This window comes from Sus scrofa, chromosome 15, assembly GCF_000003025.6.
Source record: "Sus scrofa isolate TJ Tabasco breed Duroc chromosome 15, Sscrofa11.1, whole genome shotgun sequence".
Lineage (NCBI taxonomy): Eukaryota > Metazoa > Chordata > Mammalia > Artiodactyla > Suidae > Sus > Sus scrofa.
Window position 1 is genome coordinate 92118092 of NC_010457.5, and position 9586 is coordinate 92127677.

Genomic DNA, 9586 nt, shown 5'->3' on the forward strand with positions numbered 1-9586 from the left:
GCTTTTTGTTTTTTTTGTTTTCAGCTTCTTAGCTTCTAAAATGTACTTTTCTCTTCTTCCTATTATCTTCTCATATACCATTACAGAAACAACAAATGTCTCCATGGGATATTTAAATCTCCTTATGCTAAACTCAAATCTTTTGTTGCCCATTAATCCACTCAGCAATTCTGTGCTTTGTGATAGTGGTGGTAGTGGGGGTGATTTGGAGGGAGAAGCAAGAAATCTCAGCCTCTTTTTTTTTCCCTTGCTAATCTGAAGAGTATAAAACACTTTAAAGTCCTTCTACCTTTTATACTTCTCTAAGCCATTTCCATACTATTGCTCAGCAATCATGGTGTAAATGATGTTTCTCTATAAGATCCTCCATTGCAGCATCTTAAGCAATTTGGGGTATTCATCTAGGATTCTTTCTGTTCTGGACTCTTCTAACCATAAGAAGGAGAGATATTTGCATAATAGTTTCTATTGCCCCAATTAAATGCCAAAGCTTAATCTATGGTTTAGGTCATTAGGCTCATTCTCAAAGACAAATCAGTGCCTAAATTTCAATCATGTTCTTTCTGATTTTCCATTCCTTGCTCACTTGTCCAAGTATTATCATGTTGGGACAAGGAAATAGCTTTTATATACTCTCTTACATTCTTCCCACTTAATGTATTATGGGTTGCATCTATGTTATGTTTATATATACTTTCGGCCTTGATATTTAAAGTCAAGGTTTTAAAGTTACTAACAATGTACCCCTATACTGTTCTCCATAGTGGTTGTACCAGCTTACATTCCCACCAACAGTGCAGGAGGGGTCCCTTTTCTCCACACCCCCTCCAGCATTTATTCTTTGTGGACTTATTAATGATGGCCATTCTGACTGGCATGAGGTGGTATCTCATGGTAGTTTTGATTTGCACTTCTCTAATAATCAGGGATTTTGAGCATTGTTTCATGTGCTTGTTGGCCATCTGTCTATCTTCCTTGGGGAATTGTCTATTCAGGTCTTTTGCCCATTTTTCCATTGGGTTGTTGGCTTTTTTGCTGTTGAGTTGTATAGGCGGCTTGTATATTTTAGAGATTAAGCCTTTGTCAGTTGCATCATTTGAAACTATTTTCTCCCATTCTGTATGTTGTCTCTTTGTTTTCTTTTTGGTTTCCTTTGCTGTACAAAACTTGTCAGTTTGATTAGGTCCCATTGGTTTATTTTTGCTTTGATTTCTGTTGCTTTGGAAGACTGAGCTGATAAAACATTTGTAAGGTTGATGTCAGAGAATGTTTTGCCTATGTTCTCTTCTAGGAGTTTGATGGTGTCTTGTCTTATATTTAAGTCTTTCAGCCATTTTGAGTTTATCTTAGAACTGCCATATGACCCAGCAACCTCACTCATGGGCAGGTATCTGGACAAAACTTTCCTTAAAAAAGATACATGCACCCGCATGTTCATTGCAGCTCTATTCACAATAGCCAAGCCTTGGAAACAACCCAAATGTCCATTGACCGATGATTGGATTAGGAAGATATGGTATATATACACAATGAAATACTACTCAGCTATATAAAAGAACAAAATAATGCCATTTGCAGCAACATGGATGGAACGAGAGACTCTCATACTAGGTGAAGGAAGTCAGAATGAGAAAAACAAATACCATATGATATCACTTATATCTGGAATCTAATGTACAGCACAAATGAACCTTTCCATAGAAAAGAAAATCAGCAGATTTCTAGGATCTCTGGTTAGCTTCTCTTGGATCAAGTTATTGTTTTATGTTCTGAGCTCTTTAAGTTATTTAGTTCAAATTCTTCTGGGTAGAAAATTGGAGTGTCATAGACTTCAGATTTTCATGGTGAGATGTAATGGGTACAATGTTTGAGTTTGTGGTTGCCAAGGGGGAGGAGGAGGGAGTGAGGTGGATTGGGAGCTTGGGGTTAATAGTTGCAAACTATTGCTTTTGGAATGGATTAGCAATGAGATCCTGCTATGTAGCACTAGGAGCTATGTCTAATCAATTATGATGGAGCATGATAATGTAAGAAAAAAATGTATACATGTACATGTAACTGGGTCACCATGCTGTACAGTTGAAAAAAAAAATGTATTGGGGAAATAACAATTAAAAAATAATCAGACAGCAAAAAAAAAAATAAATAAAATTTCTAACAACATATAAACAACTCCTTTCTCTCAAACATGTGTTCTTTTGTTTGAAACCCAGGAATTTCAAAATTACATTCTGCTATAGTTTTATGAAAGTCAGCTTAGGGGGAACAGTGATCCACTATGCTCCCATAATCCATGAATTGTTTTCCCTTGATTAAATGACATCAAAACCATTACTAAATTGTTTCCATTTCTTTATTTATAGTTCTGGCAATGAGATGAGACCCTAAGACAGCTTTTGAAAATTCCGGGGTGACTCCTAGATGCAGGTGAAGGTACCCACAGAGCCTTTATTGTTTGCTGCCTCTTTAGCAGCTTTCTAGGATCTCTGGTAAGCTTCTCTTGGATCGAGTTCTTATTTTATGTTCTGAGGTCTTTAAGTTAGTTAGTTCACATTCTTCTGGGTAGAAAATTGGGGTGTCATAGACTTCAGATTTTCATGGTGAGGTGTAATGCGTACAATGTTTGAGTTTGTGGGTGCCTTCATCTTTAAGCGCTTCAGGAGGTCCTGGTACATCTCAGGACCTATGTCCAGGCAGACAGAAATAGTAAATTTGAATTTTGGAGATTTATTTCTGGGGAAACTAATGGATACCTTTCAGTCTAAAGAAAGCAGGATTGAAAATTCTCATTATGGCTCAGTGATAATGAACCCACCTAGTATCCATGAGGAGGTAGGTTCAATCCCCACGTTCACTCAGTGGGTTAAGGATCTGGTGTTGCTTTGAGCTGTGGTTTAGGTCTCAGATGTGGCTCGGATCTGGCATTACTGTTGCTGTGGTGTAGGCCAGCAGCTACAGCTCCAATTTGACCCTTAGGCTAGGAACTTCCGTATGCTATGGGTGTGGCCCTAAGAAAGCAAAAATAAAAAATAAATAGAGCAAGATGGCAACCATTAGGTGACACACAAAGCCTCAAGGTAAGCCTACAGCATAAACCACTGGGGAACTCGGGGAGCTAAAGGGAAGAAATTCAGACTTTTGTCTTAGCACATAAAATCTATGTAAACACAAGCCAAACCATTAAAAGCCATTACAGTGTCTGCTACTATAAAGAAATTTTCTCATGAAAATAATAATAAATTTATTGCTAAAGGAAATCATAGAAGCCAGAGCTGCGAAATTGGTGGGTGCTGGTCAAGCATTTAAGAACTGACAGGGCACTTGTCACCTAACTCTTAAGACTTCCCATGATAGGATAAATTGGTTAGAGGAAGGGTTGGACCAAAAGAAGTCATCCACCAACTTTAAGAAAATTTTTGTGCAATGAGATACATTGTAAAAACACCACAAAATCTCTACCCAGCAACACATTCCTCTTAGGTATTAATTTGGCTCCAAAAGACTTAGTCTTATCTAAAGATATGGATCTCAAACTTCAAAGAATTGAGTATACCACCTTCCAGCACACCTGATTATTTTATGTCTGAGAACTGTGGTCCCTGAAGTAGTAGATTATCTAATAAAAATGGCAAAATCCTGCTAAGACATCCTAGAATTACAATGTCTATTACAGGGTTTGGCCAGTTTATAAATAGGTTAAACTTTCAACAAGAAAAAAGAAAAAGTCAATTTAAATGTAAATGCTTTTAGTCTTTGTTTTCTCTATCCCCAGTTGAAGGCAATGCATGTAAAACCCCTCACTGAAGTGTGAATGATTGGAGGAGGAAAGGTAGGAGAAATCTTCAAGTTCAGTGCTAAGTATGTAATATCCTGAGATAAATAGTATACCTATAGTGATAATGATTATGCCAGTCATTTATTAGGCCCTTGCTATGATTCTTAAGTCTCCAAAATGCTTTGTGAATCTGTATGATTTCCTCAACAACCCTGAGAGGTGAAGATAATTATATGTGAAAAAAAATCTTGGAGAGGGATAACTTGCTTAGCTCTACTACATGGTATTTTTGAGATTTGAGCTCAGGTTTGTCTGATTACAGAGCTCTGTGCATTCAGTCTCTATGTTTCCAACATAAAGTCTGTATAACTTATCAGTGGACAGAAAAGGAATGTGTGCTCCATACTTGATATTTCCTAATTTTATCCAGGTCTCTCCTTGCTGTTACATCCTCAGGATAATAATTTGACCTTCCCCTTAAACCTTAGCTTTCTTTTTTTCTTTTTTTTTTTTTTTTTTTTTTTGCCATGTATTTTTAGGCTTCTGAATTAACAGGAAAAAAGCATCATTTTCTCTTATGTACAGTTCTCATTTTGTTCGCATTTCCTCTTCTACCACCCATCTCCCTAGGCAACGAAACAAACAATGGAAAACCTTTTATTTTTCAAAAAATTAAGATAAAAGTAGAGGAATAAATGAGGACTTCTTTTTCATATGTTTAAGTAACTAAGAAGAAAAGCAAAAACATCTCTCACTTAAATTCTTACATTTATATACCAGTTGCTTGCCTCACTAGGAACTCTCTATATGAAGCTGACTCCAAAGACTTCATGGATGAGGGCATGAGAGACAGTAATTAACCTTTGATCTTAAACATCTCCCTGTTACACATTTCTTTGTCTTTGTTTTTTTCTTTTCTTGTTGTGAAGCCATATATGCTGTCAGAATAAAATTGTTTCACATATTCAAAGTAAACAAAACTGTTCCTTCTAGTCAGATATTCCTTAGAAGTTTCTTCTAGGGACACTCCCAACCAGGCAAAACCTTTCTATGACTTCAAAAAATGGCATCAATATGTTTGCAATGTTTATTTTTTTATGTTCCTAAAAATTTGTTTGGAAATTATTTAACTCAAGAAATCCTTGTTAGAATTAAAAAAAAAAAAAAAGGAAAATCCAGTGAAATCTGTTAAGTAAAATGCAAGTTTTGGTTTGTAAAGCTTGCTTATTGGAGTTGAGGGATGGGACCAAGGCATCTGCAGTCATCAGAAAAGGCTTCTGCAAACTATCCTCAAATTACAGCAATATTTCTTAATATCCTGGGGAACTCTTTCTTTGACCCTGGTATCCTATTAGAAACCTTGAGCTATTTCCAACCAAAATTGGCAGAAAGAAGTCAAGAAAACAGCAAGGCCATGATTGCCCTTTCACAATAGTATAGTGGCCCACATGTTTTTGGGTTGAACATAAAAAAATTTTTTTTAGTATAGAATAATACAACCTAAAAGCTACATAAACAGAGATTTCTAGTTAGAAACTTTGAAAATCAGCTGTAGTGAATCCATAATTTCATCACACAATGTATTTTTCTACCCCTCAAAACATTTTTACTTTGTTTTGGATTTTTGTATCTTACTCATAATTTCAGCTTGTAAAGGAGAGCTTCTCTGGGAACCACCATGTAATTATGTCACAGAATGAGTACGCTGTCTGTGGTACAGATCACATCCTGCATCTGAGGCTGACAGGTAAGCCTCTGATTATTCTTATGTATTCAACTTGAAACCACAATTGCAGGCTAGTGTGCCTGGGTAGACTGGGACTTGAGATGACCGCTATTTAGTGAATACCTATTATGTGTCAGGCCCTGTTAGGTGGTTTAAAATGTTTCTAATTAGCCTTAAACATTTAGTGTTATCTTTCTAGTATGTATGCAAGAAAATTAAAACTCAGAAAGGTTAAATAGTTTACTAAGAATACATGGCTATTAAATGACAATCTGGGATTTCATCCCTAAATCTATGGTATTTCTACTACAACTTACTGTGCACAGAGGTGATTAATAGAATGAAAGAATCACTGAGGATGGAACAGGTGGAAATGGCCTTATTTCATGCTCCAAATATTATGGCATTCAGTTTTGGTAACTCAATAACAGGGCAGTCATTCCTTTCATTACTATCAACTCTTATAATATTACTACTGGATTTCTGGCTTGTGTGACAGACAGGAAAACATATTTTGGGAAAAACAGTTCATTTGATTTAAGTATGTTTGAATATGCTTAAATGATGGCATTCATAAGATATCCAGTTCACATTTTTTAATTCAGTGGAAAGGAAATTCTTCAAGGAAGCAACAGCCCATGTACACTGAGGGGGCAGTGCCTTTTGACTGTACTCTATGTAAACACAGAAATACTATGTGGCCCTTTTCATGTCCTTTGAGTATCAGAATGAATCACTGTAAAGGGACAAACTTAATCATTTTTCAAAGCTGCCAGCTGGAATCTTAACTGGAAATTCTGCAGGATGACAATGCCTATTAATGCTTTCAGTTGTTTTTATGAGCAAAAAAAAAAAAAAAAAATGCTGGATCATTCATTCTTAAAGGATTATTATTGTAACTGTTGTTTTAGTGGTATGAAGGTATGTTTCCTATTTCTTGTGATTTATGACTCTACATCCTTATGAATGGCAGCAATTTTCCACAGGGAACTGTGCAATGAAAGGAAAGGATTAAAAGATAATTGATCCCACATCCTATGGAATAGTTGTTAATCTGTGTTGTAAAGACCTCTTGTTTTTATTTGTTTGTTTTGTAATTATTTTACTTACCTGCTTCTATATTGTTTTGTAATGGACTAATGTTTTCCCAGTTATGCTTGGCATTATACAAGGCAATTCTCTAGATAACAGAGAATGATTCATTAAAAACTGATAATGCAAATTTATCATGTCTATAAATTATCAAAAGTTTAAAACAGATATCTGATTTTTCAACTTTTAAGTAAGATATCTGGATCTTTATTTTTGACTACTTTTATAATTTTCTTTGAAAATATATACTTAATGGTATTTCTTGATAGTAAATAAAATGTGAAATAGAGTTGAGTTGTGTTTTTCTGAATTACTAATAGGTAGAGCACAGAATCTACCTACGATTCTGTAAATTGACCTTAAATACTGGATTAAGTACAAGTACATAATTTTTATTATAACTCTATTATAGTATGTATAGAGACTAAATTTTTAAACACATTTTAGTATTATCACAACTACATATTTTTAAATGTTAGAGCCTTCTCAATGCTATAGAAGATCACTTTTATCCTATTCAAAATAAGTGTTTGACCGTTCATACTCAAAAAGTTAACATGTCCAAATTAAATATTTTTTCCTCTTCATTCACTACAGAAAATACATATCTAGTCATCAACTTTTCATACTGACTCATGACATGATTTCCTTAACAAGTTCATTTGAAGGTCATTGATGTTTTGCTTTCCAAGTATTTCAGTATCACTGGGTGTTGTACATTGTAACAGAAGTTTAATGTGAGATGATAAAAATTTTGTATAAAACTACAGGCAGTTTTACACGACAGAAAATGTGTGTCATGTTAAATACAGTGGTGGTATGTTTTCCATATTGTATTCTTTACATTAAACATGAAGTATTTCCGGTGGTAATATTAAAACAGTCTCTTAAAAATAGAAAAACTAGAGAGTTTAGATAGTATGAAAGATCAAAATAAAAATGATCTGTAAGTGATCACTTTTGATTGGGTGACTTTACCAATAGCAGAGTGTCTGTGTTTTGTAGAATATAATACTTCATTAACATCTTTCTGTGACAAGTGCAATCCTCCTGAAATTTACCTTCAGGAATTTATGTATTTATTTGTTTATTTTTGTCTTTCGGGGACTGCAACCACAGTATATGAAAGTTCTCACGCTAGGGGTGGAATTGTAGCTGCAGCTGCCAGCATACACCAGGCTACAGCAATGCACGATCCACGCCATGCCTGTGACCTACACCACAGCTCACGGCAATGCTGGATCCCACAGATTGAGGCCAGGGATCGTACCCATGTCCTTATGAATACTAGTTGGGTTCATTACTACTAAGCCATGAGGGGAACTCCTTCCTTCAGGGATTTAAAGAACTTGGGTCTTTACATTTTCTGGGTCACAAACTTCTGTTAAGTTTCTGACAATGCCATTCTTATACATAGGTACCATCTCATGTACAGTGGCAAAAATCCCCAGACCACTTGAGACCTACAGACCATCATGATGCATATTTATGTGTGCCTGAATAGGGAAAAAGACATCTCTTAGGGTACTTTTAGCTTTTGTATTCAGGAATCACATTTGAAGGCAGCCTCACTATATCATACCATGGAAGTCTCAGCTACAGAAAGCAAAAAAGTCTCCTGAAAAATAGAAGCAACTTGAAATTATTTTCATCTTCATGGTTTTGGTCATATTCAGCCTCATTCTTCAACTTTTATTTCCCCTTGCCAATCTTCTGTCTTCTGTTTATAGAACACGTGACAGGCTTTCTAGGCTACTAGATGATAGTCTTTTTTTAGTTATATCACCCTCCTGAGACCAACAGGGCTTTATTTTCATCTTGGAAAGAAAAAGGAGAAAAGGGAGAGTAAGTGTATTGCCATCAAATAATAAAATGATTTTAATTTAAAAACATAAATGAGAAAATCAGATCTCATTTTCTGGTATTGCTTAAAATTTTTATTTTACTGTGGTAAGAAGACTTGAAAGAGATCTACTCTCCTAAATTTTTAAGAGTACTGTGTAGTATTTTTGATTAGCTGTACATGTTGTACAGCAGATCTCTGGAGCTTTTTCATTTTGCTTAACTGAGACTTTATGCTGTTGGTTATTAAACCCCAGTTTCCCCTCCCCCCAAGCCCTTTGTAATCATAGCTCCATCCTTTGATACTATAAATTTGTTTTTTTCTTCATTTATAAAACTACACCCAAAGTTGCAATTAAAAAATTTTAAAGTAGTATAAATACATTCTAGAAAGATGTAAATAAAGTTTAATTAGTAAGACTAGTCCCATTGTTTCTAGCGTTATTTTAATGACACCAAATGGCTACATTTAAATGTCTTTATCACTCAGTAAGTCGTGGAGAGCAAAACTTTGGCTTATAACTACTTCTCTAAATTAATTAAGGTGATTTTTCCAATGTTAATTAAGGGAACAGAATGTGCCAGAGAATGAGATATTGTTCCAGCCTTCAGAGAACTTACTCCTATACTTAGACAAAATATGCATGCAATAATAATTACTAAAGTACAAAACAGTACCTCAGCTACCCTCTTATCTTGCTTAAGAGACATAACTAAAGTGAGCTGAATTGTTAAATTGGGAAAATAAAAATAATAATAATTAAATGTGTGCATGAATGTTATATAGTTGGTTTAGTATGTGAGCCACTTTAAAATTATTTATTAAGAAGGTTAAAGTAGAACTTTAACGTATTGTAAAACAGTAAGTATGAGTCATTAATATATATCAAATATGTTACCTATTACATTTATCCAGTATTTTCTTGGTTTTTAACTGAAGCCTATAGTTGATCTTCAGAAGATCTGTAAACTTCCTGAAATTTTAATAAAAACTATTGTGTGTCCATGAACGAATACATTTTTCCGAGGGAAAAATCTGTAGTTTTCATCAGCTTGTAAAAAGTATCTGTGAACCAGAAAAGGCTAGGAGTCACTATGTTGTCTGTCTTTATTGTTCAATGTAAATTAAAAAAAAAATCTGAAACAGTGAT

The 9586-nt window shown here is 34.7% G+C and overlaps 1 long non-coding RNA gene across 1 annotated transcript; it reads left to right on the forward strand.

Moving 5' to 3' along the window:
* On the forward strand, positions 2113 to 7758 carry LOC110257016. The gene is made up of 3 exons (XR_002339163.1): positions 2113 to 2489; positions 3773 to 3829; positions 5423 to 7758. It is a non-coding gene; the product is annotated as an uncharacterized LOC110257016 (long non-coding RNA).